This window comes from Platalea leucorodia (genome assembly GCF_965183815.1).
Source record: "Platalea leucorodia genome assembly, chromosome: 2".
NCBI classification, from domain to species: domain Eukaryota; kingdom Metazoa; phylum Chordata; class Aves; order Pelecaniformes; family Threskiornithidae; genus Platalea; species Platalea leucorodia.
The window spans coordinates 77,481,398-77,509,393 of record NC_138824.1 but is presented as its reverse complement, the minus strand read 5'-3'; positions in this window follow the sequence as shown (position 1 = coordinate 77,509,393).

Sequence of the window (27,996 nt, the reverse complement as noted above, 5' to 3'; positions counted from 1 at the left end):
GATCCACTGTTTTTCTGCTGTCTTTATAAGTGAGGTGAAAGTGTCAGAAAAAAGTCATGTGCCAAAGGGGTACCTGAAGACCTTCCTCTTCTCTTTGTAATCAACACACTCTTCTATCTCAAGTATCCTGACTATCCACAGAACAGAAATGTTCGATATCCTCCTTGCAAACATTGTTATCAGACACAAAAAAAAAAGGAAAAAAGTAACTTTGCTTGACTAAATGAATTGCAGAAGCAAATAAGTAGGCTGCAGATGGCTGTTACTATAAAACTAGTAAATCATAAAATAGATACAGTTACCTCTGCTGTCCCAAGTGACATTGCAATTTTACCTTGGGCTTTCCACTAAGAGTAAGGGCATAGTTAATATGAATAAATATGAAATTTCATAGCAAATAATTGCTTGAAGGAGGGTCTCTGTACAGTGATTGATAGATAAGGATAAAATATTTAAATGGAGCTATGCAGTTTTGATAAAAAACAGCTGATATGGGATGTTCCCTCTGTGATGTGATTAACGGAGACACACAGCAGTAAACTTTCAAAGTGGTGCACAGGGACTTAAGCTGTGTGACTCATTAATGCCAGTGACAGTTGAGCAGCTAGATCACTGTGTACCACTTTGAAATGTAATTTTGCTTCAGTAATGGTTTACATGTTATTTGAAATTGTTTTAAGAATTAAGCACTTGAAAGGAAACATTTTATGCAAATTTGGTGCTTCAAAACGTAGTTGAAATTTTCAAGCTTGCATATCAATAATTATTTTCCTAAATTCACATTCTGGTTCTAAAAAACAAAATGTCAAGATTGCTGAACAACATCTTCATATGAACTCAGTACAAACTATATTCTAAGCAGAGCTGATATGAAAATAATATTTTCCTTCCACCCAACTTCTGGTTTTACAGGAAAAAGTTTCACCTAAATGAGGATGTGGGAAATATAAAATACACAGAATGAAGACCGTCATGAGATCTTCTCCCCTGTTCCCTTACCTGCCACTCCCTCTCTTATTGCTTTTCAATGTTGTGCTTTGGAACATTTCCATTTTGAACAGGCCACTTAATGAGCATCCAAGTCGAAAAAGACAGTTGAATGGTGAGAATTTTTTTAGTTTCATGCAATGTGCATAGGTGTGGTGGTACCGACTGGATGCCAGTTATTCATAGTGGAGATAGTGGTCCACATAACTGGTAATTTGAGCAGGCACAGGCGTGCTGTGCTGCCCACATCCCTTAAGCTGCAGAACACACTTGGCTATCTTCTTGTGACAGAGGAGCCTGCAGGCAGGTCCTGCTTGATACCAGCAATTAAACCACCCGTCTGTTCCTGCCTTTATCTAACAGTGCAGCAACAAGTTCTCAGGTGAACATCTTTTATATTTGACAATCAAAATGATGGGTAAAATTATCCTCTTGTAAGAGCTCAAAAGACTAAAATGTCGAGTAACCTTTCCAAAAGTGTGCTGCACTCTGACTGGCAGCCCTTCAATACTGCACAAGTTGGGGTTCCCAGCATGTGAACGGATGTAATATAGAATCATAGAATCATAGAATCGTTTAGGTTGGAAAATACCTTTAAGATCATCAGGTCCAACCATTAACCTAACACTGCCAATTCCACCACTAAACCATGTCCCTAAGCACCACATCTACGCATCTGTTAAATACCTCCAGGGATGGAGACTCAACCACTTCCCTGGGCCGCCTGTTCCAGTGCCTGATTACCCTTTTGGTGAAGAAATTTTTCCTAATATCCAACCTATACCTCCCCTGACTCAACTTGAAGCCATTTCCTCTTGTCCTATCACTTGTTACTTGGGAGAAGAGACTATCCTCTTTATAATATTAGCTCCAATAAGTAACCTTTTATAGAATCATTGAGTCATAGAATGGTTTGTGTTGGAAGGGACCTTTAAAGGTCATCCAGTCCAAACCCCCCTGCAGTGAGCAGGGACATCTTCAACTCAATCAGGTTGCTCAGAGCCCCATCCAACATGACCTCGAATGTTTCTAGGAATGGGGCATTCTACTACCTCTCTGGACAACCTGTTCCAGTGTTTCACCACTCCCATTGTAAAAATTTTTTTCCGTATATCTAGTTTGAATCTACCTTCTTTTAGTTTAAAACCATTACCCCTTGTCCTATCGCAACAGGCCCTACTAAAAAGTTTGTCCCCATCTTTCTTATAAGCTCCCTTTAAGTAGTGAAAGGCCGCAATAAGGTGTCCCTGGAACCTTCTCTTATCCAGGCTGAACAACGCCGACTCTCTCAGCCTTTCCTCATAGGAGAGGTGTTCCATCCTTCTGATCATTTTTGTGGCCCTCCTCTGGACCCGCTCCAACAGGTCCATGTCTTGTCCTGAGATACAGAATCTGAATGCCTTTCTTACTAGGATCATAACAAGCCAGAACCTCTACAAAATAATGAAGGAATGTGTTTGTTTGACAAATGCATTTGTTAAAAGAGAAAGAAAAAAACAGCTGGCTGTTTTGGGAAATGTCTGGCACTCAGGCTAGATTTATTGCTACTAGAACTTTTCAAATAACAGACCTTTAGTTCATACATGTTACACATGAAGAGGTGTGCTGGTTCTTTTAGTTTAAAAATCTTACATTCTTTCTGAGGCTGGGAATGCCAAGGTAGTACAAAACTGGATACACCCCCAGTCAGGTCACAGCATGCTCTATGCATACTGTCTGTGGTGTGGTTCACCAGTATTGTGGTCTTTAAAGGGTTTTTTTTAGGATTTTCTTAAAAGTACCATGGCATAGAACGAAATCATGTTACTTCACTTCAAGATAAAGCCAAGGACATGCCAGTGCTATCATTGCTGATGGCAACTATGTGCTGCCTCCAAGATCTTTAGTTATCCGGCTAAGCTCATCCCACATAAAGGGATGGGTACAGCACAGTCCTGAAGACCAAATGAAATGTGCAGTATGGCACGGCACAATACATGCCTACACTCAGGTTGACTTGTTACGAGGAGTACTAACTTCTCAATGTGCAATGTCTTCTAGCTGGGACCACTACAATATAGAGAACAAATATCCTGCCAGTATTTTTATAAGAAAAATGAAGAAAAATAAATAAATTGAAGCCTACTTAAATATTTTGATGAATTTAAAAATGTTTTAAATGTTTATTATTTTTCTTTATTTTGCATCTATTTGATGAATTCGTCAATCCATGTTGGAAGGTATTTTAACATTATCTCATCAACATGATTCAAATAAATGAAAAACTATACATATAGAATGTCATAAAGGATTTTGTAAATATTAATAGTAACAGCCACAATCCCTGCTTCATTGGTTTGAAGTTGTTGTTCTACCAGTGTACAAATTTTGGACACACACACACACACAGAGCATAGTTGTTCTTTGAGATATATATATATATTTTCAAGTTATCCTTATTTTATATATTTGTTCAGTTCCAATACTTTTCCTAGTTACTTAATTGCCACCAAATGTTAGCACAAATCTTAGTTGTTTAAACACTGGATCACTTTCTACTAAATTCTTTTTTGACTGGGAAAAAAAAATTCTGTGAAACTGCAAAGCAATATAATTTCCCTTACTATTCAGGCTGCATATCAAAATTATTTTCAGCTTCTGATGGACTACACATAGTAAAAAGGGCGCACTGCAATTTAACGCTTAAAGGAAGTGTGCTTAATCTGGCTGCTTTTTACATAGTTACTCCTATTGCTGTGATACAAAGGATAGTTTCTTCATGCTTAATTTTGCTTTTCAGCCTTTTGATTGCAGAAAAAACACCCACACATTTACAATTATAGGAAAAAAAAGGCATTTGTAATCAGTCTTTCTGTTTCTCTTCATTCCATTCCCTAATTAATTTTTCTTTATTTTTTAATCTTGTTGGCTGCTTTCAAATAAATCTCATGGATAGATAAGAGCTCAAAGGTAATTAAAATCCTCCCCATTTCTGTTCAGTAAAAAAGAGAAAAGCTGTATAAATGCTGTAGGTGTGAGAAAGCTTTGCTCAGTACTTACACTTTCTAAAACACCAAAGAAGAGAGGAGTCTTGATTTTTGTGGGAAGCGTTTAAGATGTATGGGGAAGGTTTAGACTGAAAAAGCCGAGAACATGGAAGTTGTGATGCCTCCTCAGCTGGCTGATCTGTCTGCACCCAACCTCCTGAGGCTATCAGTCTCCCAGGCAGACACAGCCTGCTTTCAGAGGCTGGTCAGTGGTGTTACTATTGCCTTTTCAAAACAATTCCATTCTTGGCTGCTCAGCCTGTGTTTTGGATGCAGTTGCAATCATTCATCTCATTCCTCCCTTGATACATGCTTACTCATCCCTGATTTCTGGTTCCAGGTCTGGCTTTACTTTCCTATACTTGTTTATCCTCTGCTTGCTCTGCCTTTAGAGGCCTAATTTGCAGTACATATAGCCTCCTGGGTTTCTTCTACGTTGATCAGTTCCTGATCCTGCATGTCCCTTGCAACTTACAGTTTACCTAATGACCCTGAGCACACATATCATCATATGCTGAAGAGAATCAAATAAATTCAAGTTAAAAAGTCTAGTAGCTGCCACTTACTCTACCATACTTAGATATGAAGATGTTTTTTATAAGTAGTTAGAAAGGTATTACAAATACTCATATAATGTATATGTATATATACATACATATCTTAAACATGTTACTATCATATATCTGTTTCTGTCTGTATGTATTTTTCTATCTACCTACTCTTTTAACACTGCAAAGTAAATTGAATGTCAAAAGAGCCTGAGAAATGTTGGAAGCCCACTGTATGCATGACTAAATAAGCATTAAGACTATTTTGAAGCACATTTAGAAGAAAACCTGTAGAAGATGATGTTTTAAAAGAATGTTTATCTGCATCTGTAGACAAATATACCCTGATGGGTGGTATAAAGATGATCTTGGAATGACTGCGAAAATGTACTCTTCACAAGATATGAACAAGTTATCTATAAATATTTACATTTATGAATAGTATGAAAAGTGATATCAAATTAAAGAAAACAAACTTTCTGTGGGAAAACTAATTAAGCTTGTATGGGGATCACATAACAACCATGTGAAGAATCATCAAGGTTGACTATAACTAATAACACAGATGAAGCCAGCTCTAGTTGTTTCCTGGACTGTAGCAAGCTCTATTGATCTGCACAGATGTTCCTCTTCTGAAGAACCAACTATACAAAACTGAGCATTATTAAAGGGAATTGTGTTTTAATACCTACCCAATGTATTTTTGGCTTCGTTTTTTTTGTTTGTTTGTTCATTTGTCTTGAAGGCTTGGTGTGGCTAAGTCTGAACGCAACAATGCCCATAGGTGCCTAGGCAAAAGAAGTCACATAGAGTTGTTTTGGGATTGATCAGATATTCCCCCAAATTTAGAACAAGGCTGCCTTCTGATCTCAGGTTTTGATTACAGAAGCATAGGGCTTTATTCTTATTTCTCATTCCCTCCAATCCATAAACAATGATGTCTTACATTCTTACATCAGGGGATCCCTTTGAACATCCAGCCCAGCACCAGCAGTCAGGGTGCCAGGAGGAGCCATGCTTCAGTACCAACAACTTCTGAAGCAGCTCAAACCCCTTCATATGCTGCCAATATCTCTTTTTTAGTTGGAGCATAGCAGGCCTCAGATCCTCTGTATCCCTGACTCCAAAACCTTAGGGGTCAACCTCAAGTCTCCCCTGGTGCTTTCTACCAAAGGCTCTGAGTAGGGTTGTTCTCCCCAGCTGTGGTGTAGAGCACATTTTTTACATCTTGTCCTGCATGGACTGGCCCAAGGGCTACTGCATGGACTATCTCCTGCTTAATTTTTTCAAAGGCTTGTCATTGCTCAGGGCCCCATTTAAAATCGTTCTTCTTCTGGGTCACTTGATAGAGAGGGCTTGTGATCAGACTGTAATTTGGAATATGCATTCTCCAAAAACCCACAACACCTAAAAAAGCTTGTATTTCCTTTTTGCTGGTTGGTGGAGACATAGCTGTTATTTTGTTGATCATGTCCATTGGGATCTGATGACATTCATCTTCCATTTTATTCCTAAAAGCTGGATCTTCTGTGCAGGTCCCTTGCCCTTACTTTGTTTTATGGTAAAGCCAGCCTCCAGAAGGATTTGGACAATTTTCTTCCCTTTCTCAAAATCTGCTTCTGCTGTATTGCCCCACATCATGATGTCATCAATGTATTGCAGGTGTTCCAGAGCCCCACTCTGTTCCAATGCAGTCTGGATCAGTCCATGGCAAATGGTAGGGCTGTGTTTCCACCCCTAAGGCAGTTGATTCCAGGTGTACTGGACCCCCCTCCAAGTGAAAGCAAACTGTGGCCTGCACTCTGCTACCAAAGGGATTGAGAAAAATGCATTAGTGATATCAATTGTGTCATACCAGTTGGCTGCCTTTGACTCCAGTTCATATTGAAGTTCTAGCATGTGCGGCATGGCAGCACTCATAGGCAGCATGACTTTGTTCAGGCTCTGATAGTCTACTCTTAGTCTCCACTCTCCATTAGACTTTCACATGGGCCATATGGGACTGTTAATGGGTGAACGAGTCTTCCTGATCACTCCTTGGCTCTCCAGTTGATGAATCAGCTGGGTATCAGGGAGTCTCAGTTTGTGCAGTATTGCTGCTGGTGTACCATTGTGGTAGTGATCAGCAGCCATTGTTCTTCAACCCTCAGCAACCCCACAACAGAAGGGTCCTTCGAGAGACCGAGCAGGATAAAGAGCTGTTTAATTTCCTCTGTCTCCAAGGCAGCTATACCAAAAGGCCACCAGTACCCTTTTGGGTCCTTGAAATACCCTCTCCCGAGGTAGTCTATGCCAAGCATGCACAGAGCCTCTGGGCCAGTCACAATGGAGTGCTTCTGCCACTCATTCCCAGTTAAGCTCACTTCAGCCTCCAATACAGTCAGCTCTTTGGATCCCCCTGTCACTCCAGAAATACAGATGGGTTCTGCCCCTTTGACGGCATTAGGGTACACTGTGCACTGGTGTCCACTAGAGCCTTATACTCCTGTGGGTATGGTCTGCAGGGCCCCTCTAGTTCTGGTCATAGTATTCATTACTCACTTCTTGTACCTGTGAATCAAAAGTCCCTTCATTAAGATTGGAAGTAAAATCAGCCCTTCTACTCTGTCTGGGAAATTGCCCACTGGAAACTGGAGCAGCAATTTTCCTGGTAGTACCACCTTTTGCAATTGTTTTTCCTTGCAACTCATGTACCCATGCCTCTAGGGTTGAGGTAGATTTTCCATCCCACTTCCTTGTGTCCTCTCTGTGGTTACACAGGTGTGGTTACACAGGTGTGTATCCACTATATCTTCTCTGTTGAGCAGAGGGACACTTACTTCTAATAGCCGAGATACTGGTCTGTACAGGTGGGGAGTACGACATATCCTCTTTGAGTTGCTGGAACTCCTGGGACAGTTTTTCCACAGCCGAGTTGCAGGCCCACAAGGAGGAAGAGACTTTCTTCGTATTGTCAGAGTTGATCAGCCAATTTATCCACCATGCGTTCCTCTCCGTCTTTCCATGTCATTACTGCCATTGAGTTTGCATGCGATGCTGGTGCGCTCTGTACAAACTTCCACCACATGGGTCATGTGCACTGGACTTCATCTGGATCTTTGGATAATTGCTTGTTGCCCAGGTCACTATAAATCACCTCCAGCATGGCTAATTTCCTCAGGTACTGGATACCTCTCTCCATGGTGGTCCAGTTGCCTGGGTGACATACAAGATCTTCCTTCAAGAGATACCTTTCATTCATGCCTGACAGGAGTCACCTCCAGAGACTGAGGGCTTGTGCCCCTTTTCCAATTGCTCTGTCAATGCCCCCTTCCCTAGAAAGGGATCCCAGCTGCTTGGCTTCCCTACCCTGCAACGCCAGGCTACTGGCCCTGTTACCCCAGCATCGGAGCAGCCAGGTGACGATGTACTCGCCTGGACGACATCTGAAATCTTTTCTCATATCTCACAACTCACTCAGGGACAGGGATCGGGTGGTTACCATCTCATTTATGGATTCTGCCTCTTCCTCCTCCTGTTCTTGTGATGGCCCTGGTTCATTTTCATCCCTTACTAAATGAGCTGATTTTCTTGTCTATTTTTTCTTGTGTATAGGAGTGACTGATACTGGCATGAATTCATTCTCTGGTTTAGTCGCAGCGCCTGTTGCAGGGATTGGAGTAGCTGCAGCGCCTGTCTTGGCACCTGGTGTAGCTGCAGTGCCTGTTGTTTTGTCATCAGATCCAGAGACCTTCTCTTCCCCTTGAGGGTTCTGAATAGTGTTAAATAGGGCTCAGTAGGCATGGGCCAGGCTCCAGCACACTGTAGTGATTTGTGTCTCTCTGGAGTTGCCAGGGTGACAACATACTTTTTCCAAATACTTTACTAGTTTTTCAGGAGTCTGCACTTGTTGCACTTAGGGTAAAGTTTCAAAACATTGGAGGTGCCCACTGTTCTAGGTCCTTGCCCATACTATCCCACCCACCCTGCCACTCATAACTATCCAACCTTGGGGCAGATCTCTGGATGATATTCTTAAACTGGTTATTAACCTTAGACAAAACTGAAACAATATTCCCAAGAAACACCAATAGATGAATCTTAAATATCCAGGGATGTTCAAGATATTGAAAAGTTGCTGTACTGGAGGAGGAAACATCATAGAGGAAGGCAGCTAAGATTCCATTCCGTATTCCCTCCATAAAAAAAAAAATCCAGAGGAAGAGGTATAATTGCCAAATGTCTCCATGAGGCAGTACCCAAAGTACAGTAATGGCTTCATAACAAAACCCAAATAGCAGATAATGCTCAAGGCCAGTGATTTAATAACAAATCTCACAGGCAAAAAGTCACAGTCATTGAGCTCTAGGCAATCAAAACACTCTCTAACATACAAGGCTACCCCTCCACCTCTCTTTCCTTGCCTATTCCTTTTAAAGAGCTTGTAGCCATCCATTGCAGCACTCCAGTTGTGTGAGTCATCCCGCCATGTTTCCGTGATGGCAACCACATCATAGTTTTCCTGCCACGCAATGGCTTCCAGCTCCTCCTGTTTATTGCCCATGCTGCGTGCATTGGTGTAAATGCACTTCAGTTGGACTATAGATCTCTCCACCAACAAAGGCATGCCACCCCTAGGCTCATCCCTAGCAAGCCTGGTTTTATCCCCTTCCCCCTTTGAATCTAGTTTAAAGCTCTGTCAATGAGGCCTGCTAACTCCTGAGCCAGAATCCTTTTCCCCCTTTGTGAGAGGTGAACCCCATCTGTCTCCAGCAGGCCTGGTGCCATGTAAACTGCCCCATGACTGAAAAACCCAAAATTCCACCTCATGTTGGGTGCCAAAAAGTACTGTTGTGGTTTAACCCCAGCCAGCAACTAGGCAGTACACATGATGTCCTGCAGAAAGTGACAATTTTCCACTGAGCAAAACTATGAACCACCTGTGCTCTGGGAAAAGAATTTGGGAGGGAGCTAAAAGATATAAGAGTATTTGTTTAATTAATGAACCGTGGAAAACTAACGGCTATACCTTTGAAGAAGAGCTACTGGACTGATAAAAGGGAACACCTTGGCACAAAAGACTGGATGGTGGCCAGAAAAAACATGAAGTCTGGTAAAATTGCAGTAACTGGGTGAAAGGTAAATGTGGCGAGGGAAGATCGTGACCACCGACTCAATTCAGGACCAAAACGACTTGCGGCTCCACACCTGAAAGGAACATGCATACTAATTTGCATAGCAAGCAGGGCTAATTTTAATATAGTGAACCAATAGTTTATGAAATGCTAATCACTAACCAATAAGTGTAAAATTAGGCAGGATTATACTAATCATGTCGTGAGATAAATATGCTGTAGTTTTGTATGAAAGTGTGCTAGCTTTGTGGATTTACTACTTAGCACCATCTCTGCGCAGACATGAAACAAAACACCTCTGCTCTGTGTGTTAGTTGGTGTCCGCACACTGGGCAAACGACCCTGCTTTCAGCACAACACACAGCCGTTTGTTCACCCCCCTCCCCTGATGGGATGGGGGAGAGAATTGGAAGGGTAAAAGTGAGAAAACTCATGGGTTGAGATAAGAACAGTTTAATAACTGAAACAAAATAAAGTAAAATAGAAGTAGTAGTAGTAGTAGTAGTAGTAGTAGTAGTAGTAGTAGTAGTAGTAGTAGTAATAACAGTAATAATAATAATAATATAATATAATATAATATACAAAGCAAATGATGCATGATACCACTGCTCACCACCTGCCAACCAATGCCCAGTTCGTCCCTGAGCAGCAATGGCTGCCCCGCGGCCTACTTCCCCAGTTTATATACTGAGCATGACGTCATATGATATGGAATATCCCTTTGGCCAGTCTGGGTCAGCTGTCTTAGCTGTGACCCCTCCCAGCTTCTTGCGGTCACAGGAAGCTGAGAAGTCCTTGATTAGTGTAAGCACTACTTAGCAACAACTAAAACATCAGTGTGTTATCAACATTATTCTCATACTAAATCCAAACCACACCACTCTACTGGCTACTAAGAAGAAAATTAACTCTATCCCAGATGAAACCAGGATACTTATGTCTCCCTTTCAGAAGTCTGAACTTATTTTTGGGTTAGTATCACAGTTTCTAGACTCATTTTGAGAATTATTTGTGGTGGAATAACTGGTTCAAGTTGTGGAGAGTTGTTAATAGCTAAACAAGCCATGCACATGAATTGATCAATTTGGACTGCCACGGTTTAGATTAAAGGCTTGGCTATTCCACGTGCCGGACTAATAAAACAGGTCTATAAGAAGCCAGGTTTCATCTGTTTCGTAACCGTGGAGGTATCTGATTAAAAACATTAGTATGTTTTTAGAATTCTATTTTGAAGATAATGTGTTAGATTAATTTAAATGTATTTATTACATGTATTCAGTACTATTGTGGGTACAGTCAGAATAGGGTTCTGTGTCCTCAGAATATTGAAACAGAGAGAAGGGATGGTCACTGTCTGAGGTGCTTACAAACAAAACAGACAAAGCAAAGAATGGCTGGGGAAAAAAATATCATATGTAAAAAAACGGAGCACTGAACTATGAAACTCATATTAACTCTCTGATTTCTATTTGGTTATAAAAATAATTTCAACAGAGATATATTGAATTAAATAGTTGCCTGGATGCCAGGGCATCTGCCTGTATCACCTTCAGAGACTTGCAAAAGAAACACTTACCTCCAATCTAGACATGGCAGAGTCTGTCTGATAACTGTCTGAATATATGCTGGTGTCTGAGGCAGTGTTTGATTGAATCAAATTATCCTTCGGTTTGGAATGATGCTATCGAACACTTTGGTCATAACTAGATATGAAGACAGGAAGAAGGGAGGATTTTGGCAGGGTGCTGGAACACCTGTGGTGCGTGGGAAGTAACAGCCAGTCATCAGAGCACGCTGAACATTTCTGAGTGGAAGGACCCCACCAGCACAACTGCTGCTGAACTGTTTCCGTCTGTGACTTACATTTTTCCATTTACTTACCAAAATTAAAGACAGAGGAATAAGGAAGAAGGTCATATGGATTACAAAGCTCAAAGAAGTGTGATCTACTTGCACAATTTCAATGTTAATACATAGACAAGAGTTGTCCTGCTGCCACTCTAGTTCTTTCTCATTTGTTTAGTTCATTCTTATTCAAATTCTAATTTTAATTATTTTGTTCACCTATTTTATCTGTTTGGTTCAACAGCCCTCTTGCCTTTTGTCTCTGAATATTTCATTCTTGCATTTTTTTCCAAGAGTTATTGTTTTCCAGGATTGTGATAAAATTATTTGAGTAACCCTTAAATGCGGATGGAATGGATGAAATACAGATGTAGCATAATCAAATGAACTATGGACTTACTGTATGTCAAGATGTAAATGAAAATAAACCAGTGAATACATCATTTTCAAGCCCGAGAAAAATATTAGAGAAAATGCAAGTTCTTAATTGCCTTCCCTGGTGCTAGATATTGTATCATAGCAGGTACTATGTTATTATGCTACAAAAATGATAAAATGATGAATTCAGACCATGTAGGTTTCATATTTGTGTATTATGCATGATAAGTAATATTAGTAATGCATTTTCATACTAATAAATTGATGTTTCTTCATATTACTGATAAAAAAAAACCACATAAGGATAAAATCAGTATTCCTTAATATTCATGGAAGTAGCTGGTTTCAGAAAGATCAGATAAGTTATTAGCAAACATATTAGCAGATCTTCCAAGGTGGTGTGATTAACATAGTGCTGTTATTGCAAACAAGAACTCTATTTTTCATGAGTGACAAGTTGCATGCTTCATTGGGAAAATGTACAATATTTTGTGAAGGATCAAGTGTGTTTCAAAATAATAAAAACATTTCTTGTATACATTTAGCATAAAAGTAAACTCAATTATCTAATTCATGGACCAGTGAAGACAGTACTATCTTATTGCAACAGTTTCCAATCTGAAGCAAACAAATACAGTTTAGCATTTTTATATTTTATTGATCAGTATCTTTGTGAAACAAAACTCCAGAGATTTTTGTAAACATGTAAGTAAGTTTTGTATGTGTTCAGTGATGTGAAAGAGTAGATCAAATAATCACACTGTTGTCATGTGGTGGGTTCTTCATAATTTACCCTTTTTTTCCCACTTTCTTGTTTTCTAAGAGGAAAGGCTTTCCATTTAATAGTATTAATATTGGAGCCAAATAAGTACTTAAAAATAAAATATTTTGCATTATTTCAGAAACTTTTGTGTGCAAACAAGCATACACATAATATTTGAATAATATAATTTACAAAAATTTATTTTGGGATGTTCACTGGTGCCCCTTTGGACCAACCCTGACTCCTTTGTTAAGCCTAGGGGAGATGTTACCTAAAACACCCAATGTTCATGTTAGGGTAGAGGTAGATTCCAAAATTTATTTGAACATGGCATCTGATCTTTCATACCATTCTATGGCCTTGTTTCTGTATACCTTTGTGTAAAACAACAGTAATTCTACTGAACATTAAGGGGGGGGAGGGAGAGAAGAAAGCCTTCAGTTCACCATTTAGAAATACCTTGTAAAAAACATTGATTTCACATAATAGAATGCATAATAGATCAGGTCATATGATGGATCATGCAATGAGTAAATATGACAGTACCTGATTTTTCTTCATTTTCTTAAAATTGTTTTTTAATTCTTCATAGGGATGAAAACCAGCAACTCAACATGAAACCATCAAGGACAGAAATATAGATCAAAGAAGATAAATTGTGGTATGCAGTATTTCTGCAGATGAATTTGTATGTCCAATAATGAATGTGTGCAAATCCCTTTAGAAGTGATAAAAATCTAATGAGCATTCCTGTTTTGACTGTGTTTATGAACGACTGAAAATGAGAAAAAAATTACATGAATGTCATGTCAAAAGTGAATTGGTGATATGTCATGTGGTAAGGAATTAGTTTAATTTGCAGATCCCTTGCAAGTATTCTAAATATTAAGGAGCTTGAAATGAAAAATAATTTATTTAGATATTGTTGACAGATCATTGTGTAATACTTCACATTTTGAATGATAGGAAAATTACCAAATAGTAATGGTGTCCCTAGCATCTTTACTGAATCACTGAGTTTTTCTGAAATTGATGCAAGCTATTATATTAAGGAGATTAATGAGAATATTATTAAGAGAAGCCATTGAAACTGATTCTTCTCTCCCATTCAGCAGTTCCATATTGTCTTCAGATTAATATTTTTTTTAAATATACATGTATTGAAATCAGTTCAGACCTGTCTTATGTCTTTAGACAAAAATAAAATATAAATTGAGATGGTATTAAATTTTCAAGATATAAACCCACAAATTTTTATTTTTGAGAAATAAAAATATAGAATACATTTTAATTATTGAAACAATGTTGCGGAAGACTTAAACAATAACCCTGAATAATAACTAAAAGGTCAGCAACTGCAATTTCCATACACTTGTTTCATCAAAAGTTAATATTCTCTGTATTACAGTATCATTTCCACCACAAAAGACTGTAGTTGCCATTGCAATTTGCTAATAAAATAGAATAGAAAAATAATAGTTTGGTTTCTTAGGTTTCACAATGAGAGTGAAGCAAATTAATAATCTTTATTGGTTCTTATCACTATAAAATATTGATGCAAAACATAAATGTAATGTGTTGAAGAGAATAACATTTCTTGATAACAGAAGAGAGGAACTATGCAGGTATTCAGTTTATATTTGTTTTTAAAGACAGTGGCCTCTGGAACGTCATTCCCTGTAAAGTTTGTGCAATGACACCTGTAGTGCATTCCATCTTGTGGGAATTTCCACAGGCAGGCAGAGTACACTTTCTGCTTCAATGTATGTTTCCTTTATGTACTTCTTGTTTCAGTGAGTTGTGTTGCTGAATTTTATGCTAGCATGCGTGCTGTTGTGCCTAACACAAGAGAAAACTCAGAAAGTGTTTGTTTATAATGTTCCAGTGTGGATGAACCTCACCATCTGTGTGATCAGTATCAGGGTTCAGGTCAGTATCAGCAAGATTATGTCACCAAGGATGGGCACACCTGTAACACAGTTCAGCAAGGCACAAGGCAGGGGTCTGAGCTTAAGGGTAGCTCCCAAGTGAAAGCAGGGGGCCCTCAGCAAGTCTCCTTTTAAAGCTCTTTCTCACAGATTTTTTTTTTTCCCCCATAGCTGTCTCGTTCAAGGCTACACAGTTGCACCACATCAGAGCTGTCCTTGATCCCAGGAAGCTAAATCCCTAGACTAGGGAGGTCTAGGGAGGTGCCCTCAGGGTCCTGACAACAATCACTTTGGATGCTCTAGATATTAATTAAAAATTGGTCAAATTTATCATGTAATTAAGTACTCATAAAAATTAGGAAATCCAAGGTTTTACCTGGCAAGTGTATGCTATTTAGTAAATTCAAGGGAGAGATTAAAACGTAACAATCTATATAGCTGGTCAGTTTGCTGTAAATGCACTGTTCTCTCAGCTGTTTCAGCTATGGGAAAATGGTATTTTGCTTTTTTTTTTTTTTGTATTTATATTAAAGTTACTTCAGACCTTTGTTCACCATTTGTTTGTGTTAAATTAATTTTTTTTTATTGCAATGAATTATCAAAATGTATATTGGTTCATCTACAGTAGCAAGTAACTTAGTTTCCTGGTTCACTACTAGTTCCTGAATAACCATGAAGCTTGTACCCAAAGTTACTCTGCAATGGGAAACACAGCACATTCAAAGGGATCATTGCAATATATGCTTCAAAAGTGCCCTCCTGATCTGAACTAGAGCACTGGCATAGACGCTTATATTTATTTTGCTTTTGAGATGCCTTTTGGAGAAAACCAACTATCTGTGTTTGAGATGACTATAAGTAAGGTCTGAAGATAATTTCCGATGGCCTTTTCCTAAAAGCAGTAAGAATGACATCGTGACAGAGACTGCCCTTTTGTCTGTCCTACCAAACCCATGAATGTTATCCTATAAGCCTTGCAACCTTCAGCACTTTCTGATTTTCTTATGCAGTGCCTCAGAGCAGGAATTGCATAATCTTTAAAGACATTCTACAAAAAGAACTTCTTTGGTGAGCTGGCACACGAACAAAATTGTATTTCAGGATTTTAGCACTATACCCCTTTCTTTGAAAGTAAATTAGATTTTAACAAATCACCTTTAGTGTGAGAGCTTAGGAACCCTTAAATTCTAACTGAAGGGCAGTAATATCCATTGCGGGATATATTTAACTGTTCCAGCAATGTCACAAGTATACCTCTGACTGTACAAATGCACATTTTTTTGAATTATTCTGGATTCTGCTTGTAATTGGCAAGCAGCTAACATATCCCTCTGTCCTGGTTTCGTCTGGGATAGAGTTAATTTTCTTCTTAGTAGCCAGTAGAGTGGTGTGGTTTGGATTTAGTATGAGAATAATGTTGATAACACACTGATGTTTTAGTTGTTGCTAAGTAGTGCTTACACTAATCAAGGACTTCTCAGCTTCCCATGCTCTGCCAGGTGCACAAGAAGCTGGGAGGGGGCACAGCCAGGACGGCTGACCTAGACTGGCCAGAAAACTATTCCATACCATATGACTTCATGACCAGTATATAAATTAGGGGGAGTTAGCTGGGGGGGGGCATCGATCACCGCTTGGGGACTGGCTTGGCATCAGTTGGCAGGTGGCGAGCGGTTGCATCACTTGTTTATCCTGGGTTTTATTCCTCTCTTTGTTGTTGTTCTTTTCCTTTTCACTACAAGTATTATTATTATTATTATATTATATTTTATTTTAATTATCAAACTGTTCTTATCTTGACCCATGAGTTTTCTTACTTCTGCTCTTCCAGTTCTCTTGCCCATCCCGCCAGCAGGGTGAGGGTGAGCGAGCAGCTGTGTGGTGCTTAGTTGCTGACTGGGGTTAAACCACGACACCCTCACATCACTATTTGGTAATGTTTAATGTTCTAACGCCAACAGTAGTGTGTATAAACCATCACAACAAAAACTTATCAAAACAAGATAAAAATCAGGCAGATTTTTCATGCAGATCAAAGATTTTATCTGCTTGGTTATATGTGCAATTTGTTTGTCCTGAAAACCTGTGATGTAGCAATTAAAAACTAAAGTAAAACACGCTCGTATAAAAAGTGCTGGATTAAACAGTGTGACATGTTGCTGCAGGAAGCTGTGGAAGCCAAGAATGTACTGAGTTTCTAAAAGGAACTGGATGTTTATATGAATAAAAGAATATCCAGATTTATGGTGTTACTGTTGAAAAATCTTGGAGAATATCTGATCATCCAGATTTAACCAATCTGTAGTCACTAGACAAAACCTAATCACATGTATCAGATGCTGTTTATTCATATTTTTTTGTGGAAAGGTTACTGTTTCCTCCAACCATGCTATATTAATTACCAGGATGCAAGACCAAGAGTAAATTCCAAGTCTACCTCTTGCTGAGTAATTAAAAACAACACAAAACAACACAAAAAAGTGGTTACACCATTGCTATCACTGCTATGGCTCCATGTGGTGTACTACTGTGAACAAGGCAACTCACTGGCAAACAGCATCCCTATGTTATGAAGATATACTCTGAGCTGGAATAGAAGTTATTATAGCAATAACGTTAAAGACTACATCCTCTGGTATTTCCATCTGTGCTATAATTGGTCGAGGTTAAAATGATGGCAACAGTGAAGAAAACGTAGTAATTTAAAGACTTTGCTTCTTTGCTGGATGCTGCTCATAGATATGTTTTGTCCTCCTTTTTTTGGACTGCGGCCTGTTCCAGTAAAGTCGCCTAAAGTGCCTTCAAGGCTCTGCAGAGAGATCTCAGTGTTCAGTTTGGTTTTATCGTCAGCAAAATCCTTTCCACAAACAATGAACACTGCAGTATTCATTGCCAGTGGCACACAACAAAGTCTATTTTTGTTATAGCCTGAGGTGCCTTTCCATGGCAGATCAACCTTCATCATTTTCTTTTCTGTAATTTGTTCTGTCTTGCTGTTTCATTCAGTTATGTGACAAAGCCATCTCTTGACATGACTGATGGAAGTGGGTGTGATGTCTCACATCACCCACTGTAATACCAGACCAAAAGAGAGTTTGCACTGATATAAAACATTTCAGGCTTCCAGGCATAGGTTTAAGAAGAAGAAAAGCCTATTTCTCCCATTTACAAGCTTTGTAAACTACTTTCTGTTCAGTGCCTGTTAGCAGCAATATTTTAAATAACAAGAATGTTCAGAGGTAGGCAGGGAATTTCTCATACTAACTTCTGTTCATTGCTTAGCCTAAGAAAGAGAGTGTTAGGTGAGGTGCCTTTATATGAATGTTACATTCAAAAGACAAGATTTTGGGGAGACCCTACCCTTTGTGGAAATTAGATAAATTATTGCAGAGCATTTTCTTTTTTTGAAGGTCAGTTCTCAGTGGGATTTTGAAATGTCAGCAATAGAGAAACAAATACAAGTTACAAAACAATTTTCTTTAGTAGCTCATTTCCTTACACAGCATTCGTATGAGACTAATGAAACTCTGAGGTTAAAGACAACAAAAATATATACAAATTTCTCAAAGAGAGGGATAATTATAATTTTTTTTCCATTTGCCAGTACTGCTTGTACAAAATTATTTTATTTAATAGAAATGTGATAACACTGATATTAACGATTTCTTTTCTTCCTGTAATAAAATTCAGGTTTTAACACTTCCAAATTTTTCTTTCCAGCTTTCCAAGAATGGGGTAATAACTTAGATGTTTATATTTTGTGATTTAGTTTTATTATCACTGTCTTTAATCATTGGATAATAACATTTTTTTCCCTGTAAACTGGAATACAACCAAATGACCTATAGTGCCAAGGATAATCTGTGGAGGTTAAGGGGAGAAGACTGTTTATTAATAGTTTAATTTGTGGAAAATTATATGATCTAAAACTTATTGTCCCATAATATGAAAATGTAAAAACAAAATATGGAAAAACACCATCTTGCACACACAGCATAAAAAAGCCCTCAGATGTATTCGTCACATTTACTTCTATGCATATGAAGAGTAATATGCATATCTTAGCCAGACATGTCTGGCTAAGAGGCAGCATGGACTAGCTGAACAGGGAGAGGAACCTGTTGTATAGAATGTGGAAATGTTTTGCTAAAAGGGGAACGGAGTATCCTGGTGATCGTAATCTGCGTAAGCTCCTAAAAATCTATACAATGCAAATTGCATTCAGTCAGTGTCTCCTGTAACAGATTTGGATTATGAAATGATACACTGCATGACACTATAACCTTGACCAGTTCATATGAAGGAGCATGCCTACATGCTGCATATTGAAAGTGGGATCATTCATTCAAATTACCTGCAATGCAGCTGAGCAACTGTTAAACTCCTCTGAAATCCTACAGCATTTAATGCTGCCTCCCAGCCACGTAGAAAGCCAGTTGTCACAAGATCGTATAATTCATTTCTCATGCAGTACGCTGGAGACAGACAATTACTGTCAGTGCTCAGTACTGCAGTTTTTATCATCATCTAGAAAAAAATATACGTTTGGGTGGGTTTTTTCCTTTCTTTTTTTTTTTTTTTTTTCCTTTTTTTTTTCCCCTCTAAGGGAAGAAAACAGTGAGAGCTTTGTCAGCCTTTTTGGCCATGAACCTTAAAGAACTCACTCAGTTTAACAGCCTTAATATCTTTGCAGCGCTATAAATAAGGATCTGTTTTCCCAAGGTAGCTGGCATTTCAGGAGCCAGATACAAAAGAGGGAAGAAAAAAGAGAGAGAAAGCAAACAATGATAGTTCAAATTGGGCAATCACCAGCCTAACCCTTTTGACATTGAGGCTGGCAGCTTGCTATAAATTATCATTCCATTTAAGAGGAGAATTATATTTGATATGCACCAAGGTAATTTAGACAGAAAAATTGAATAGCATCTTTTCTAGCAACACCTGTGACCTTATTTTGCCAGGTTATTGCAACTTAAAGGGCCCAGACTTGGAGCGCCAACTGCTGGCAGTTGTTCCTCAGCATTAATTGACGTTTAAGAATGAAATTCACAGGTCAAGTGGCTGGCTAAGTTTTTTGTATTTTGTTTCCCATCACAAAAAGCTACCTGCTTTTTCTATAAGCTGAAATCCCTTGCATTTTCTTTACAAGAAAAATAAATGTCCCTCAGAACAACTTCCATTCCTGTACTGCTTTACAACCTTGTGCAACATATGGATTGATGTATTACAGCTGCTTGTTTTTATGTCCATGTTTCAATCTTGTTCCCATGGGGTTCATTGCTTGCTTTCCAGTAGTGATGCCCCTTAGAGCAGTAGGGTTTCAGTATTGCTACAGGCTTCCTAACATTACAGCTCTGCAAATGTCAAATGGTGTTTCAGTGAAGCCTGCTGGCTCAGTGGCATTCATTTGCTTGGATCTTCCCCTCCAGGCTCTTTCTAGCTTTATCTTTTTTTTTCCTTCTTCCCTCAAGAGCCTGATTCTTGGCATATTTCCCAACTGCATTAGTCATGCCAGAAACGGAACTATGTATCCTCAATTGAGCTGGTTCCACAAGCTGCCCAAGAGCCCTTATGAGGCCAACAGACCATACAGCTTTGATAATTTTGCTAGAAATACACGTTTATGGATGAGGAAGCAGTAATTTTGTATTTCAAGTGCTTTCTCTGGATTTGTAATAGTGATAACTGCAAAGGTTTTTTTTGGTGTAAACAGGAAACTTAAGGTTATTGTTTAAATGTGTTTAATTCTATGGACTTCAACCAAACTTTGATAATCCAGAACCTTATATTTTTAAATCCAAGCCTATTTGTACTGAGCTGTCAACTTATAATTCCTCAGGAGAGACCCTATAGCTTTTATACAATATCTATCTGTATTAAAGCTAGTGAGAAATCTGGAAAACAAAAGAAAGACAAAAACAATCTCCCCAAAATTTTCTACTTGTCATCTCTTCATCCAGTGAAAAAAAAAAAAAAAAAATATCAGGAGTTTGGTGCCCATAAATAAAAAAAAAACCCAAACTTAATTTTGTCAATAAATGCTTTGTGGTATTTTTCCCCATATTACTCCCTCTAAATGTATCTGCTTGTAAACTTCATGGTAATGACAGAGAGATGGATAGCTATATGCAGATGTCTGATTTACAGTCTTGCATTAACCTCTACTGAGCTTCCATAACTTTTATAAATGAAGTGGAAATAATTCCACAAGCTTAAAATCCATCTTCACAAAAACAGTGGTGATCAGGGTGGGAAATAGGGATGGAGAAAGAAAAGTGGGCCAAGGAAATATGTGGTTTTCCATTTGGACGGCTAGGCACTCACTGCTGAAGACCTTATAAAAGGTATTAACACCATTTTTTTAACACCTACACTTGCAAGCAAGAAAGAAAAATTGATTTTTTTTGTATGTGTGAACTTTCAGATAGTGGAAGAAGGACACAGAGGAAGCTATGGGAAGGACAAAAGAATACAGGGGTGTAGGAAGATGTCAGAGTCCATCAAAGATGCTCTCAGAGCACCATAGCAATGAACAAACCTGCTTGTGTGAATTAACCACACTAGAGACAGCCTTCAGGCTCATGCTATAGAAGACCTAGAAATGTCAGGGCTGATATTAATTTTAATTCTAAAAATATCTTCTAGTTGTTTTCTTAGTGAGAAAATAATAATCTTTGGAAACATAAGCCAATATAATGCAATTTTTAAGCTTTTATTTTGGTCTATTCAGGAACCTGCATCTCATCTATGCAGGATCCTCTGCCCTGTGTCCTCATAATACCTGTGCATGTCACTTTAGGTGCTGCAACTAGCACTTGTCATCTGATATTTCTTCTTTAAGCTTCTCCCAAGAGAGAAACTTTCACTAGATTTAAAAAACTGAAGAAATATTTTGGGTACCTTGACTGGAAGTGAGTGCTGCAGATTTGGATGTTCTGAAAAGGCTCTGACTCCTCCAGAAATAAAGAAAAATGGCTATAAAATCAGAGGTCTCTGTGTCTCTGACTGGAATGAGGCACAGTCCCATGTTGTTAGAGCAAAAATTCTATTAGTACATAAAACATAAGGCTGAGAGCTAATGACAAGTAATGCTGCCTGTCCCACATAGACTATGAGGAAAAGAATATTTATTTAGTCTATTTAGAGGTTGTTGGTATTGCAAGAGTTTTGTGGCAATTACTTATTAAAATTAAATAAAAGTGTTAGGTTCTATCCATCTTTAAGCCATAAAGAGCAATGCAAGAGGAGTCACACAACTAAGTACTAACCTAGATTTTGAGTAAAGTAACTCTTTGAGTACCACTAACAACTTGCCAGTGGCAGTGGAAGCTTTCTGAGAATCTAGTATCAGCAAAACAAGGATATTCATACTAGAATTGGATGGAACATTTTCATCAAAATATATATTTCACCAAAACCTGAAACACTACAAAGGTGTATTGATTTTGTTGACCTTTTCAATAGGACTTATTTCGGATATAGGATAGAGTTTCTATCACTTGCAGAGAAAGAGAAACGAGACACACACAGACACACAGAAAAACACTATCCTTTTCAGTCTGAAAGTAGGCTTTTTAAGAGAGGTCTATTTTGTAAAAAAAAAGAAAAAGAAAAAAAAAAAAAAAGAAATTGCAAGATCATATTTCCATTAGAGTCTGTAATAATAATAATAAGGAAAAACAAATGTCAAAATAACTGAAGAACATTATTCAACCATCTTTCTAACCTCTCTTTGGTTTCATATTTTTGACTAAGATCTTTACGATCTTTCTCAACTTTTGAACAGCTATGACCAGCTTTACATCTCTATGAAAAACAGTCATACTAGATGCTTGCTCAGCTATTCTTACGTGAGCTGCTCTGGCACCTGGATGTCTGTCTTAGAGACCTGAAGCTAGAGTTCTGGAAAACCTAATGAAAGATGATATCATTTTTTTTAATCTGTTGCATAATAAAGAGTAGAGTGATAATGTTAAAGTCTTATCTGTATCTTTGGCTGTATTCCTTACAAACACATGTATTTTTTGACTGCTATTTTGGTAACTCCCCAAAATTTTAGAATTTGTGAAATGCTTTTAGAGTTAAGTTGATTTCAGATTATTATATCTTCCTTTAGGTAAATACAGGCAAAACATCAAGTACCTGGGCTTGATGTTTTGCCTTAACTTGGAGTTAAGAGAATCCAGATACCCATTTCAAAAACAGGAGTTTACAGAGGAAGCTGCCAAATAACATAACCTTGAGGCTGACCTGCTGGAGCCGACAGCAGCACTAAGAACCATCTTTCATGTGTGTTTAGTCTGTCAGATGCAGCTGTGTTAAATAGCTCAGGGACTAGATTTGGGAAGAGTTGGGAGGACTGTGGCTGTAGTGTAAGATGAGAGGACCCTGTTCTTAGATGGTTTGAGTTCTGTGGTTACCTCCCAACCTCACTTTCCAGAGTCTCTAGTCTAAAGGAAAAATTTCTAAGCAATAGTCTAAAGAAAAATTTCTCATATGTCCCAAGAGATCCAAGTCATGTTCTTGTGATAACTTCTTGTTCTTGTGAATTCCTTAATAATGACACAAAGAGGTTTTCCTGCCATGGTGATAGCTAACTGCAAGGTAAAAAGTAGGAGTATTCTGAATGTAAAACTCTAAGATTTCCCGTATCTGTACGTAGCAAAGGATGTTGTATCATACAATTTAGAACGTGGGACCTGGCTTCTGGGCTGAAGCTCTACATGGGGCAGTTCACACAGGTGACAGCCTTTGCTTAGCAAAGTTAGTGTTAAATATCTTAAAACGGTAAGTAAATTGTCATTTACAGATTCTGTACTGCCTGGAAAGCTTGTTTGCTAGTACGTGTATAATAAGTAAGTTGGAGACTTAAAATGCAGTCTTGCAAAAAAATTAAAATAATATTTTCTTCTCTTGTTTCAAATTACAAAGAGTGGGAACTGGAAACTGAATCTTCTACATGCTTACAAGGAAGAAAGTGAGGATGAAAGGACTTTAAAAAAAATGTGATTTGGGAACAGGACCTTTCCTTCTCAGACTTACAGAATGACTTTTGGAAATAGAAAGAATTGCAGCTCTGTGAAGTTACAGGGCTACAACCTCATTATGATCATGCAACTGTGGCGGGATAGGTCACATAACTGGCATGCTGTCATGAATGGATATGGTCTCTTTGGGAAGGATGGGCTGGGATGGCAAAGAAGGGGATTTGCGCTTTTTGTGAGAGACCACTGGGAACGTGTGGAGCTCTGCCTTGGGATGGGTAATGAGCCAGCTAAGAGCTTGTGAATCAGGATTAGTGGGCAGACCAACATGGGTAACATTGCGTTGAGTGTCTGCTACAGACCTACCAGTCAGGAGGAAGAAGTAGATAAGGCCTTCTTCAACAACTGTAATAAATCTCATGTCTGGTCTTCATGGGGGATTTTAACTTTCCAATATCTGCTGGAAGAACAGCACAGCACGGCACAAGCAAGCCAGGAAATTTCTGGAATTTATTGATGTCAACTTATTGGCACAAGTGACTGAAGAGCTGAGGAGGGGAGTCACTCTGCTGGACCTGATACTTACAAGGAAGAACTGGCTGGGGATGTGAAGGCTGGGTGCAGCCTTGTCTGCGGTGACCATGAAATGGTGGTGTTCAGGATCATGACGGGAAGCAAAAAAAAAGTGAAAAACAAGATCAGGAGAGCAGACTTTGGCCTGTTCAGTGATCTTCTTGGATGACTCTCATGAGACAGCACTGGAGAGTTTCTTCTCATCAGGAGAAACAAACATTTCCTTTTATGTAAGAGCAACAATATGAAAATGGTCTTTTATTTACATAATGCTTCTCTTTCTCAATGCATTTTAATGAAATATTTAATACATTGTAGCAGAATTCACCTTCAACATGGTTTATGAAACTATTGGCTCTTCAATAGAAAACACATGCCATGCTTGGTATAGAAAGAGATTAGCTTCTAGGTTAGATGTGATATACAGTGTCTCATGAACTGTACTACCTGATGCAGAATTTTCACTTCTAAGTCTAAACTTCTTAGGTTAAGTAATGTGGTTGAAGACCAACAGGGGACAAGTAACACTTAGTCTATTATCAATTCATTTTGGGATAACGAATTTATTTAAATTATGTCTGACATCATTCTGATGTTCTCAGTAAAGGCCTTCTACATTGCACCTCCTGTATTGAAGGCCTAAGTGGCAGCAAAGATGTGGTAATTGTTGTCAGTTTTCAACAGTCAGGGATGTCTCTGAGTCAGACTAAAAACCCGCAGTATGAAAGAGACATTACAAACTCACTGACAGCACATAGTTCCTCACAACCCATAACAAATGATTGTAATGTCTTAGTCCTTAAATTTTGGAAAGATTGATTTTTTAATATTTGAATGGAATATCCTTTACAAGAGAGAACTTCTGGAATATAAGAAAGAAGAGTGGGAATAATTTCCTTGTGTTTCTTGAAATATTTCATATCTTGTGATTAGATGATCGTGTTAAGAACCACAGTTAAGCTCTTTTCCACTCACCTACTCACCCCTCATTTCCTGCACTGTCACTCTCATTTATAATAAGAGTTAAAATTAATGATAAACACAGAAGATGAACAATTAATAACTAAATAACTAGTACTAAAGACTAGATGGAGATATTTTATGAACTGTAAAAGAGACTCATCATCTTTAGTGACGGCAAATTCATGTATTAATTTTTGTTTTCCTAATGAGAATGTTTCTAAGTCACTGAAACTACATCTCAATTAAAAATATATGAAGGGAAAGTTATTAAGCAGTTACTTGTTGTCAGCTGCATAGCATATACACATTCTCTGTGAAATGTATCACACTGTTAAAGTAGCAGTGCAAAGCCAAAAGAAGTATTGAATTGAGACACTTTCTGCTGCAAAAAATTAGCCTTGCAGAGGTAGTGATCCTGTGAAATGGTCAGTCTTAAACAATCAGGTAAATAGTGATTCCCTGCAAAATCTTGAGGAATTGGACTTTGGAGAAGGTCTTCTCCCCAGCAAACCCCATATTCCAGTTTTTGCTTCTGACTTGATTTTTAGTGTGAAGTAGAAAGAAGAGCTATTTAAGAAAAGAAACACTGTGTACAAGAAATGATGTCTTTTATTTTAATATTTTTTTCCGGAAACATGCTTCTGATGAATTAGATTCTAGTAACTGATTTTTTTTAGAGTTTTGGGATTTGTCAAATTAAACTGAGAATCTGAATTCAAACACTTAGAAACCTTTAAAAAAATGTTAGCAATTAGTTTCTTTTATATGCTAACAGTGGCCAAAGAAAGGTTTCAAAATTTATTCAAAAGGAAAACAAATCATCCATCTTTGGGGAAAAAGTTGCTCTCCCAACAAGTGTCTGTGTTTCCTGTCCCTATCTCAGCATGTATTGACATTTATGCCATAAGAAGCAGAAAATTGTAAAGATTTTACAGAACAAAGATAAATAATAAACCTCCTTTTTTTTTCTGTCCAATAGATCATCAAAGAAATCCCAGTAATCAGATCATTCTGAATATTCATTTCAGCGATGTCTAGCAAGCATACTTATATTTGCTATTATGCAGTACTTTACATCTTTCACACAGAAGTACGTGTTATTGGAAGCACATCAAGAGACCAAAAGCATTTTTACTATATTCTACTGAAGCAAAACTTCTGAAGCAAGGTGCAGAGCCTTGCCCGTGATTACATGCAAACTCTTCAGCAAGCCTGAGACTAGAATATGAGAGGCGCAAAACTATGCACCAATGTCTTCCACTCATTCTGCCTTCCAGAAAAAAAAATAATGTAGCTGCCAAAGCCAAACCAGTCATTCTTATGCAAAACATGGGAGAATGAGCCCATACAGTTCACATTCAACTCGCATTTGTACTTTTCAAATATAAGTTTGAATTCATTTAAATTTCAGCTTGAAGTGTACGAAAGGCTTAAAAATGAAAAGAAATTAAAATTTTTAGTAAGTTGCAGCAAGTAAAGTTTTAAAAACAACAAAAAAGTTTAGCCAAATGGAAGAGACATCAAATGATTTTTTTTTCCCAAGTAAAGTAAGGGTAATTTACATTTCTTAATAGAAACGTCATTATACATTTTCAATAAAAGTAAGTTTCTTAATAGAAAGTATTTTCTAAAGATTTTAATTTATGAAGATTAGAAAATACTTTTAGTTTCAGTCCTTATTCTAGATCCTAAGGAATAAAATATCTACTCATAAGGTGAACATTTCTTACTTCAAATCCTTTAAGACCAAATGGAAATTCTTACTATGATATAATTTGCTACAATGTGAGGGGTAGAAGAGGTTTTAAAATCACTTCATTATTTAAAATCTATTAAATAAAAAATTTAGAAGAAACTTTTCTGAATTGTATTACCTGGATATAACTTTTTTTCTGAACTATTAATTATTAATTTTTAATCCTTTTTATTATTATAAATTTAGAAAATCACAGCTTTAAAAAATAGGGGGTTTATTATGTTTTGATAAAGTGGTTCTTATTATGTACTGAAAGTGAGCCACATAGAATAGAAAATATTGCTGGTTTCAATGTCTAAATATAGCACATTGAGAAACCTTTTTGCTACAGGTTACTGTCAATTAGCTGTGAATTATAGAAAGAAAATACAATATGCTGCAGCAGTATCAGGAGCAGTAAGAATTCATGTAGAATAATACTTTGAGGGCCTTATCCTATATTATTTGCACATTGTTATTTCAAATTATGCTGATAGAGAGTTATGCATGCTGGAAGAGAGAAGGAATCTAAGGAGTGCAGGCATAGTTATTTCACGTTCATATAGTGATGAGAGAACTTAATACTGTGGGGCTGAAGTGTTCTCTGCTCAGGCTGGGGTTGGCTTCTGCATAGATCCCGCCTTTGTTGTTAAAAGAGTCTGCACAAAGGAAACAAAAGTGGTCTCCCAATTTTTGAGGGAAGTGTGCAGTCTAGTGACTGCAGAGCCCTGCATTGCTGTGTACCTCATATGCCCACTTTAATCTTTGCTCTTGTCAAATGCCTACAACCATTCCCTGCCTCCTGCTAACTTTCTGCTCTGCTTCCTTTCAATCTCTTACATGCTGTCTTAGCTTGCAGCTTCATTCAACTCTCTGTTTATTGTCAGCTTGTACTGCACTCCGTGCTCTCCTGTCTTCACCCTCTAGTTCAAACCACTCACATGCTACACCCTAAATGCCGCCTTCTCCTGATTCTCCCAGGACCCTTTGCTTCTTCCTTCCTGCTTCGTACACAGCAAGATACTTCCTCCATTCCCCTGCTTCCAGAATGCCTTTAGTGCAAGGAAGTGGATCTTTCATATGTTTACTATAAGGGTATCCTTATTACATTTTTCTCTATCTATCTATTCAATATGCCAGTGAGTAAATCAC